The sequence below is a fragment of the Manacus vitellinus genome, unplaced genomic scaffold (genome assembly GCF_001715985.3).
Source record: "Manacus vitellinus isolate BGI_N305 unplaced genomic scaffold, ASM171598v3 scaffold_20_pilon, whole genome shotgun sequence".
NCBI classification, from domain to species: Eukaryota; Metazoa; Chordata; class Aves; order Passeriformes; family Pipridae; genus Manacus; species Manacus vitellinus.
Genome location: NW_021939471.1, coordinates 1,919,171 through 1,930,326, shown reverse-complemented (window position 1 = coordinate 1,930,326; position 11,156 = coordinate 1,919,171). Strand labels below are relative to the sequence as shown.

The window sequence follows — 11,156 nt, the reverse complement described above, 5'->3', positions numbered from 1 at the left end:
CATCCAAAACCAGGCAGGGTGGCCCTGCTGTAGGGGACCTTGCAGAACCACTCTTCCCAGCAAAATCTCCTCTGTACTGCTGCAACAGCGGGTCTGCAGCACTGACAGGGAAAGGATCCTACCTGCTGCCTGTATTTATAGCTTCATGGCTATAAAAAGCTGCCAGAAGTATCAGCCAGCCTGAAAGGCTCCATAACTGGGAACAGGGGCAGGGCTGTGATAAGAACAGGACAACTACCCCTTCTGCAGTGACACTGGGAATAGCCATAACTCAGGGAAGTATTGTTACATCCCTACCCTTAGATGTAGCTCCTCTCTCTTCCTTAAGCATTCCTGAAACTGCCCTAATCCCCATTTGGGTATCAGCTTGTTCTATTAAAACCCTGCTTTGCCTTATTGAGCTGCTATGCACGAAATGACCATCATTCAAGAGCCAACAGGTGCAGCAGGGGCAGTTGGCACCAGAATAAACTGCAGCTGCTCCAACAGCAGCTGCCTCTTTTCTGAGGCTTCCCAAAAAACCTCCCATTTAAACCCTCACTAAGCTGGTAGACAGGGCCAAATGAACCTCTGAATTACACCCTGCACAGAGAATGCCAGCAGGTAGTTTACAAAGGGTTGTGGTTGCTACACGCACAGTGGAAAAAGCCCTGGATAGAAGGAATTAAAAAAGGAAGTTGTTTAACTTCATTCTAAAAAGGCAACAAAAAAACAAGTGTGGGATACACAAGCAGACTTAGCCTGGAGGGCATTTCTCAAGGCACTGCTACACACCCTACTGCTCCTTAGCATACATGCTCCAGGGAGAAGCATGCTCTTTCCAAGAAACTGTGGATCTCAGTTGCTGGGAAAGCAAGCAAACAAAAACCTAAACAACATTTCACCATATATGCTGTCAGCCTCCTTTTCACACTGCCCTATCAACACTGCACCGACACGTGGTCACAGAACCAGCCTAGTTCAAGGTTGGACAGAGCCCTAAAGGAAAGGCTGAATTTTCCATCATATTTTCCTTTCTGAAATTGCAAGTTTTACTAGTTTCTAAAATATTTGGGACCCAAGTCTGGACAACTAAAAAAGTTGAATGACTTCTCATCACTGCAGAAACAGATTTTTCAGCCACTCATTTTTAAAAAGTCACATTCATATTTTTGTTTAAAACAAAGTGCCAGATTATGAGACATAACCAGTACTTCTCTGAATTTCAATTGCACGGAATCAAGCTAATATTGATTAAATCACTTTCACTCCTCAAAGTACAAATAATTTTTAGAGACAAAACAGATGAAAACAGAGAGAATACTCCTTTCCTATTACACTGTGACCAAGCCTGAAAGTATTTCACAGGGCTGCATGGGGAATGGATTTTTATGCTATCCAAAAGTTTTAGTAATTTTGAAAAATTTCCACCCAAATTGAGGCCAATACCTGAGAAAATGTTCATGTGCTTATAAGACAAAAACGTTTTGGGGTGATCTTATATAATTCAGTCATTTATAAAGAATTACAAACTCTTTATATAGTACTAGCCTCTTTCAGCTAGTGACTTCAACTGAAACCTCTTTATTCGTTTTGAAAATGCAGAAAAAAGATGTTTGGGAAATTTAACTACAAGGAGTTTTTTTGAGAAACACACCAAACACTCTCAAAGTCAGCTTTAGCTTCATCAATAAATCCCCTTCAAAAGATACCCAATCTGAAAGTACAGTTTGGAAATGCCTAAACAGTAGGAGAGCAGGGAAATCTCCTACTTTGCCTCAGAACCATTTAAAGGTTGAACTTTTTTCAACCTACTGCCTCCATACTAGTAACACAAGCATCACTCAGAGCTCTGATCCTGGGGAATGCTCCTTACAAAAGGCTGCTTTATGTTATATTTTTTGTGTTCACCTCAGAAAAGAAATACTCCACACAACCAGGACCGAGCTCCAAGAGTGACTGCAGAGCCCAGCAGCTGGGGAAGGAAAGCCACGCTGCATCTGTTCAGGCTCTGAAAAGAGAAAGCAATTCCCAGTTCCTGTCATCTGACACCTCTTGCCACCATTACATTTGCTTTGTATTTTAAATAGAACGTGGTTAATGAACATACTTTCCACTACTCGGTGCAACTGATAGTTTAACTCCTTGGGACTAGGCCTAAATCCCTAGAGAAAGGTCAAGCTGCTAAACACTGGTTCTTGGTAGGTAGCAATAGACACAGCAACTGGCACGTGGAACAGGCAGCCTACAAAACTGAGATGGAAGAGTCAGAAGGATTGAGGAGAGGTGGTCACCAAGTCCAAGGATATATGTGATCCTGCTCTTGGAAGAGACTGTATTCATTGAGTTGGGTGCTACCACACACATCTCCACAGCTGTTTCTGCCAGGACAGGGATAGCCAAGAAGCCCATCCAAGATGGGGATTCATGTCCACTGAGCAGAATGCTCCTCCTGCAGTTCCCTGCTGTCTGAAGTCCAATGTCCCTCTGTCTAGCACTGCTCAAGGGTCTGGGTCCTTGGCAAGGAGAAGGTAGAAGCTGTTTTCTACTACTCACAGTAATTTCTTTGAATATATCCTAGACCCAAAAGGGCTTTCACAGAAAACCACATTATCAACAGAAACACCTCTTACATTCAGCAACTGAGCATCAGAAACATGGACACCACTCTTAAAAGGAACATTTCTGCACTCTATCAACATTCTCCCTAGTCTTGGACTCTATTTTAATTTATTTTAGAAGAACGATCTCCAGCCAGTGAGCAGTGCCATTCTGTGCAGAAATAGACACCAGACAGACAAGAAAGGGGCATTTATCCAGGACAACAAAGCACAGCAGTCAGGTATGCCTGATGTGTCAGAGTTGCCTGTCTTACAGCACCTGAGTGTTGTACACAGTGCACTCCACTCACTGCCACAGGCTTGCTTGGGCAAAGGTTACTCAGACATGTCCCCTCACAACTCTCTCTGTGCAGCTTTTTTCCCCCCTCACTTCCAGGAGACACTAGTCATTTCTCCTCCCACCTACTAAGAAACCAAGGAAGCACAACAGCCACACTATTCTTCCCTACAGCACGAAGGAATGGATAGTCAATTAATGAATTGACCCTAACACTGCAGGAGTCAGTGTATGTATGCACTGCCACCTCAGTGCATCCAGCCAAGGCTATGAAGATTTGCTATCTGTTTGAAGACATGTCCAAAAAGAGAAGGCTCCAGGGAGACCTTAAAGCAGTCTTCCAGTACCTTAAGGGGGCTTACAAGAACACTGGAGAGGGAGTTTTTACAGGGGCATGTAGTGATGGGATAAGGGCAAACGGCTTCAAACAAAGAGAGCAGGTTTACACTGGATATTAGGAAGATATTGTGAGGGTGGTGAGGCACTGCAACAGGTTGCACAGAGGATTTGTGGATGCCCTGTCCCTTGAAGGGTTCAAGGCCAGGTTAGATGGGACTTTGAGCAATATAGTAAAAGCTGTCTTTGCCCATGGCAGGGAGGTTGGAACCGGATGATCTTTAAGGTCCCTTCCAACCCACAACATTCTATGATTCCAACACTTTTATAAAATAGCAATATGTGATTATTTCCCATTATTGAGGTGCCTGACATCGCTGTATAACACCACCTGGGTCCTTCACACAGATCTGCCAGCCCTGACCCTCATGCTGGAATGGCAAATCCAAGAAGAGAAAATTTGGCAGACATCCTCTTTCTGGTGGGCAAGCCTGACTGTTCACATCACTAAGCCCCCTCAGCCTTCATATCCCTGTTCTCTACACTAGTACTGAGGTAATTTTACAAAGCCACCGTACATGTGACACTTCCATCTGAACAAACTCCACAATTGTAACTCTCCAGTGAAGTAAACTTGCTTCCACAGTAAAATACTGAATACCATTATTACAAGAACAATTGTTCCACTTCAGCAGGTTTTCAACCAAATCTCAAGTTTTAAACACAATGCATTCAAACACTCCTCTTCCAAGTACTACTTTATTGTCCATGCAGTCCTCCTGCAGATTTAAATCTACTCCCTTCTTTTGCTGGGGAGGCTGACTTTTACAGGCATACAAGGAAGGGCTCAACTGTGTAACAGAAAAGATGCTTCCTCAGTAAGCTGTTATTTCTCATCCATTTGATAACAAAAACGTGATACTTTCACCTACACAGGCACTTACATTTACTTCAAAATGAATTCTGACATGTCACTGAGAGTATCAAATTTCCCTCTCACGCCAACCTTCAGATTAATTGGCACAGTGCATATCAGACCATGGTTTATTAGTGCATTAAACTGAACTGTCCATTACCAACATCTATGATTTGGGAGGATGGTATAGATTAGTTCATAAACATTTAATTTCTCCACCAATGTAGCAATAATGGGTAGCAGCACTCCTAAATCAAACTGTTTGTCCTAAAGAAATGGCCAACCCTCTGGAAAGGCTTTGCACCAAAAAAAGAATGAGGGAGATCGATAAAAGCAATAAAAACACATCTGTGTATTTCCTTAGCAACATGAAAACTATTTCAATAGGGATTATCCACACTGGTTAAAAGAAGGAGCAGTGATAATTATTATACTTTTAAACAGAAAAAATCATTTTCACTGTGTCTCCATAGTTTACATACACCATTTATTTCTTTAAGGTGTACAGTCTTCTGCTCAGTGAAAGGTATTTAGGCATGGAGAAATGTCACATGGTGAATTGCAGCCAGTGGCATGGCTCCAAAGGACCCTTCGGTGGTAGCTTTGCAATTCTTTCACTCTAAGCTCTTTCTTTACTCCTCTCTTCTCCTCTCTTTATTTACTTCTTTCTTCTCTTAATCTCTTCTTTTCTTTAATCTCTCCTTAATCTCTTGTGGGTAACTTAAAACCAATGGTTTGCATTTTACTAAGTTGTGGCATTGGTGTTTGTTGGGTGCTCTAGTGAAATGCCTCTCCTTGGTTGTATGTTACCACTGTGAACCTTTTACCAAAATGCATATTTTCTCACTAATTAAATGAAGTCTCTTGGAAAGAAGCGTGTAGCTTTTTCTCTTTACACAACTTCAAGGTATCAAAGAGCTAAAGGCTTTGCAAAAGTTCAGGTGGGATCTCTTGAAGTCTTCAATATAAAAGTAATACTCCCAGTAAAGCTTAAGGCTTTGGGACTGAGGTGTTACAGTAAACAAAGTTTCTAAACTGTATTCTAGAATTCCTGATACTCAGGACTCCTAAAAAGTCTCTCTTCTCTGAGGGGAACTCCTCTTCCAGGCTCTCAGCCTCCATTAACTGAATTCTTCTCCAGGGCTCAAACAAACACATGCTTTGCTGAATCCCAAACCCAGCAATATTAAGACAAAGCTACACCTCCTTCCACGTAAAAGGGGTTAATTGCTTCCTATACTTTTGCTACAGATTCCTAAACCAGCCATCATTCAAGGAACAACGAGAACATTGTGCATGTTATCATGCCATGCACTCCTGGCACCACAGGGGAAATTGAGGATGGACATTTTATATTCACTTCCTAGGCTGTTATGCTTCTCCACTCTATCAATTCAGAGACACAAAACCACATAAGTTCTCTTTCATCTTTCCAAACATCAGCTCTCTAGAATGTTTGTTCAGGAAAGCATTTTCTTTGGCTCCTTGTGAGACAAAAACAGACGCATTTTTTACTCCATGCTACGCTGAACAGCACTATTTTTCCAGTTATTCTCCTTCATGCAAATGACAGTGCTTATTAACAGTCTCATTAGCTTAAAAAGTGGTTTCAATTCAGAGTTTCTCATCTGTAACATTCCTGTCTATCTGAAGAGCTAAGTTTGGTTTTAGAAATGACAAATAAAACATCTCTGCCTTTGTTTAACTTCCAGAGTTTCCTCTGGTCTGTTCCTTGGTCATTCAGGAACATATCTGATCTTCAGAGCAAGGGTTGATGCTCTTACTGTACCTCTTGCACGTCCCCCATGGAATAAAAAACAACAGCTGATTAAACACGTATGTGAACATGTGAAGGCCATACAGAAGAACACATTTTCAGAAGAGCAGAACTTTCTTACCTTTTTGGCACATTTGCTGAGGTTGTGAAACAAGCTCCACAAGGAGGGCAGGCCAGTATCTGCATCAGCTCAAGTCACAGCCCCACAGACACAAAGCAGCCTTACTAATCACCACAGTAGGAATTCAGCCATCCCAACATGCCTTTCTACTTCCTCTGAGCTCAACACCTGCACCTGTGCAAGTGTGGTGCTTGGCTAATTCAGGCTCTTGGAAGCAGTGGAGCACCTGTTTTTAATCCACACCTTCTTTCCTCGGTGTAGATTAAACCCATCACATTATTTTACACATCAATTACATTAATTTCAGTAGAAGCTTGCGTCATGCTATTCCTGCCAAATTTGGTGCCACTTTCTGAGACACAGGCAAATTCCCTCCCAACCCCTTGCTGAACTGGGGATAAGAAAACATCATTTTCTTTTTACCTGCACTAATAAGTCCAGCCACAGCTGAAAAACAGGTCCTGGTCTCAGTGTCTAACAAAATTAGCAAAAAGCATGTGAATGATTTCATACCAGGGGCTTAAACAGAGAATTCTCAGTCTCCTTTCACACCACCAACTCTGAACTGGTGAGAAGAGTTTTGGCTAAGGTCCAAGTTAGGCTGATTTCAACCGAGTAGCTCATTAGAGCTACTGTATCTAAACCCCCAATAATTGGTGCATGAAACAATACAAATGTATTCTGCACATTAAAAAAAAAAAAAAAAGGTGTTAAAAGAGCAGAAAAGCAACAGATTTTAGGACTGGCAAGCCCTGGCACCAAAGTTGCTTGGCACTTCTGAAGAAAAAGTAGTTCATGAGGACTGATCTCAGCGTTGTCTTTATCATTTGAGCTCTATTAAACCAGCCGAATGGAGCAGCTTTCTCCCAAAGACCAAACCAATAAGGAACAAGAAGTCTGAAGCTGTAAGCATCAGTACTGCTTGAACAGAGGTAGCTTAAAACACTATTTGGAGTGCTTAATGCCACCACACAGCATACCATTCATTTTGATTCTGATATAATAAGAAGTACAGAAGTATAGTTTCATCCTAAAGCAACAATAATACTGATTACACACACATGTAGCAGCCCTTTTCTGGGAGGTAATGCCTTATTAGCACAGCCCTGTTTCATGCAATGCTTTCAACCTTCAGCAACACCATAAGTATATTCATGTCTGCTGTGATCAGCAAGTGCCTTTCTGTGCCTTTTACAAACTGGTGCTCTGACCCATGTTGCTTGAAAATCAAGTGCATTTTTAATGGTCTGCAGGACAACAGCTCTGATCAAGAGACAAACTTTGCTGAATTCTTCATAGCCCTCTTTGAGAGCTTTCACCCTGTGCCACATGCTAAAGTCAATGCAGATGGGTGAACACCTGAGTGAGTAGCTGAAGTTTCCTTCTTTGGTGCCAGACTTAACAAATTCTCCCTACAGAGGAAACCAGGACTTCAGTCTGTAACTTTCATCCTCACTGGGAGCACTCCCTGCAACTGCTGCTCTTGAGCTTTGGTAGAAGGATTTTGAAATAATTTACTGAGAACTCGTACAATCCTGCTCCAAACCAGCACTGCTGCATGCTGAAAACTGCTGACAGCTACCTAACAGAGAAAGACATGTCTGCACAGGTTTCAGGCCAGCATCCTAGACTGACAACCCTTTTAAAACATGTTACTTTGAGGTTTCATATTAAAAGACCTGGCAAAACCAAAATGTGTCCCATGGTAAGATATTACCTGCCACCATCACCTTCAGACCTTCAAGTCATGTTCTCAGGTCATGAGACTCCCACACTTGACTCCCACATGCCTCTCCCTTGCTGATTCCCAGCTACTGCTGGACCTCATATGCAGGCTTTGGAGAATCTTTCTGTGGGACATTTCTGGTGCTCCAAGGCACATGTTGGAGGAGATGGCTCTCCTGCCAGCCTGTGCTCTGCCAGGACAGAGGAACGGGAGCTGGTTACCAGGAGCCCCTGCCCTGAGGAGGCCCACTGGAAGGCACACACATCAGCTGCAGCCCATGTCTCTCTGTCACATCGTCTCACACCCACATGACTGACACTGTGTGACCCCATGCAGAGGCACGCTAAGGAGAGTTGCATACCAAGGGCAGAGTAAGCTGAGAGCTTTGCATCTTATTCCAGCTTGCCCTGCACTATAATGCCAACATTAAAAAGTTGATGATGGGCACACATGCTAAATTGGCACTCTGTTCTTGAAAAAAGACAGCACATCAACTTTAAATAACCTATTCAGAAACCAAACCTCTAGGCTATTCATGGCTAACCAAACCTCTAGGCCACCTACCTTTATTTGCTAACTTTGTATTTAGCAAGGCCATGTGCTTTTTTTTTTTCAGTAAGATAATGCTTTAAATTACATGCACAATGGTAAACATGTTAGACATTGTTCCCAGCAAAGAAGGCACTGAATATAAGTTCTTTCCAGCTGTAGCAATGATGTATTAACATTGAAAATCGTGAAAAAAAGGAACATAAAGGGTGACTCAGAAGACATTGCTCAACCAAACCAACTTGTACCAAAGCCCAGATGTCACAAAGTTTTCAGATTAGGGCAGTAACACACTGCAGGGGAGCCCACTGACTTGGTGTTTGCACATTATACTGGCAACACTTCTAATACCAGACGGGTGGATATTGCAAGTGCTGGGTATGATAGGGGGCACAGTGTTTACCACAAAGTAACAGAGATCTGAGCAGTTGGGAGTCTCAAATGGAAAATTCCCCTGCTAAATATGCAATATGACAGCAGGAGAACTACTAATTTGGGAGAATTTGCACCCAATAACATAGGGCAAACCATATCCCTCTCCTGAGCCATATGTACCAGAGGTTAGAAAGGAGTCACCAAGAACAGTGGAAAATAAGAATTAGAGGCTCAGTCTGTGACTTTACCCACAGGAGGAATGGAGGTGAAGGGACCAGACTGCACGAGGAAGGAGTACAGCACTGTCAGTTATGCCAGGCTATGCTGTCTCTCATTAAAGTTCCATTAGGTTGTTGCAAGAAAAGCACAATTCCAAGCTGGAAACAGCATCTATAAGGCCAACAATGCATTTGCACTCTGCCCTGCTGCACTGTCTAATTCAAGTCTGTTTTCTGCAAGAACATTTAAAAAAAACTCAAAAACCCCCAAACAAACAAAACCTTCCATCGTTCTTAATAACTGATTCTTTATACCCACACTTCTTCCCCCCCAAAAATGGTATGCAAAATGTCAGTCTGCTAGCCACTGTCTGTTTTGAGGCATTTCCTGATACCAGGAACCGATACTTGAAACCTGGACAAAGTTTACTTTTCTGTGGCTTAGGACAGGATCTACCATCTCTCAGCTCCCTTATCCCTTCACCCTGTGTGTGGGTGATGGGATATGTCCTGCTAGATTTTCTTGCTACAGCAAAGCTGCCAAGACTGCAAACGGGGTGACCTGGCATCTCTGGGAATGGGAATCTCCTTATCAGCCTCCTGTTTGCTAACAGATCTGAGACCAAAGTGCTGGGCTCACCCAGGAGCCTATACCAGTGTAAGGAAGGCACTTCCCAAGAGGCTGCTGTACCTGACAGGGCCTCGTAAGCATAGCCAGATTTTACCTCTGGGCATCCAAATGCAGTAATTCCCACCAAACTCCCATTCAGTTCTTCTCTCCCAGCTGCCCCTGCATGGTTCCCTCCTGCCTACTCTGATATAATAATATGAGATCAGACTCCAAAATGAAAAAATAGCACAAGTTTCCAGGCTCCAACTGGTTTTGTAATGCAGGTGCTTCTGCCTGTAACTACAGACAGACAGACAACTCTGTGCATTGCCAGTATGTCACACTAAAAACACACATGCCCTTAGAGAGGCTAGGCTGCTTTCAGGTAGGCCCATCCATAGGAATTCCTGTAGTGCCATCTCCTGGCTTAGGGTGCAGGAACACAATAGTTGAAAACAGCACTGATCAAATGAAAGATTTTTTTATACGTATACACTGAAAAAACTTTACAACTTAGTTTAGACTATGGATCAATATAAAAAAACATACGAACCATGGGCATTCTCTCAACAGATTTTGTACAATTCTCCTCCCAATAAAGTATTAGCTTAAAATGAAAAATATCTTCTGAGCTAATCTGCTTTGTGCTTTCAGCCATTACAATCTTGTCAGCATTTTTTTTATTTCTCAACAAACACCAAGGCTGTAAGAGACCCTTACAGAAGATTTATGGAGAGGAGATCAGAGTTTGTTTTGCATAGGAAGACTTTTCTGCCTAGAAGAGGTATCTTTCCCAAAGAGAGTTTTAGACGTTTTCTCCTCCTGCATTCCAGAGAAACGCTCCCTGGTAGGAGAAAAAGGTAAGTCTTGCAGACATGTCGAAGGCCCCACAGAGTGGGGTCCAGGGATAATAAAAGCCCTGAGAAGAACACAGGGTGTGTCTTTCCTCAGGCTCAGTATTTGAAACACCCTTAAGAGTAATGTTCTTTGAAGTCTAGTGTTCTCAACTTTGGAAATAAATTTTCCTACAATCCTTCCTCTGCCTGGCATTTCGGGGGTACCTGTGTATTATCTTACTTCACAAAGGCTTAAAACTCCCTTTTTGCTTAAATTTTTCATGTAATCTCATGACTCCAGAGGATAATTTCTGAGGGTTCCATAACACCACACGGGAAGCGAGGAAAGCATGTAAAATCCCATTGATGGGGACTGTACATTGTTTTAACCCCATATTAATCATAATGATGATGGGTAATGCCTATTTTCTAGATATCAGTTATAATTAATCTATCAATTTGTAGCTTACGGTATTGTTGGTAAAAGAAGCGTGTAGGAGCTCCTTTCTCAGTGAAAGATGCCCATTTGCAGCTCAAAACTCTCCCCAGATGGCTGACTCAGGAAAAGGATTCTCTGTCGGGGCTGTGCCCCATGCAGCAGGGTGACCACAGGAGCTGGAGGGACAAAGAATGACAAGCAGACTGTTAAACCTTTATCCTTTCCCCCACCTCCAGCGATTTCCTTTTTCTTAAAGTAATGCCCCCTTGATATCGAGTTCCTCAAGATCTGAATAAGGGTTTGAGTCAAAATATAATTTATTTTCAGTACAGTTATGAGCACTGAAGTAACTGGGGGAAAGGTAATTCTGTCAGTG

At 42.6% G+C, this 11,156-nt stretch overlaps 1 protein-coding gene across 2 annotated transcripts in view; it reads right to left on the bottom strand.

Annotated features, from left to right (window-relative positions):
• CPS1 (carbamoyl-phosphate synthase 1) overlaps nucleotides 1-10,950 on the bottom strand; it is a 162,099-nt gene extending 151,149 nt beyond the window's left edge. For both annotated transcript variants that reach the window (XM_029959481.1, XM_029959482.1), the window contains exon 1: nucleotides 10,812-10,950. The gene's annotated coding sequence lies outside the window, so the exon portion shown is untranslated. The remainder of the gene's footprint in view (nucleotides 1-10,811) is intronic.
• Nucleotides 10,951-11,156: the final 206 nt, after the last annotated feature.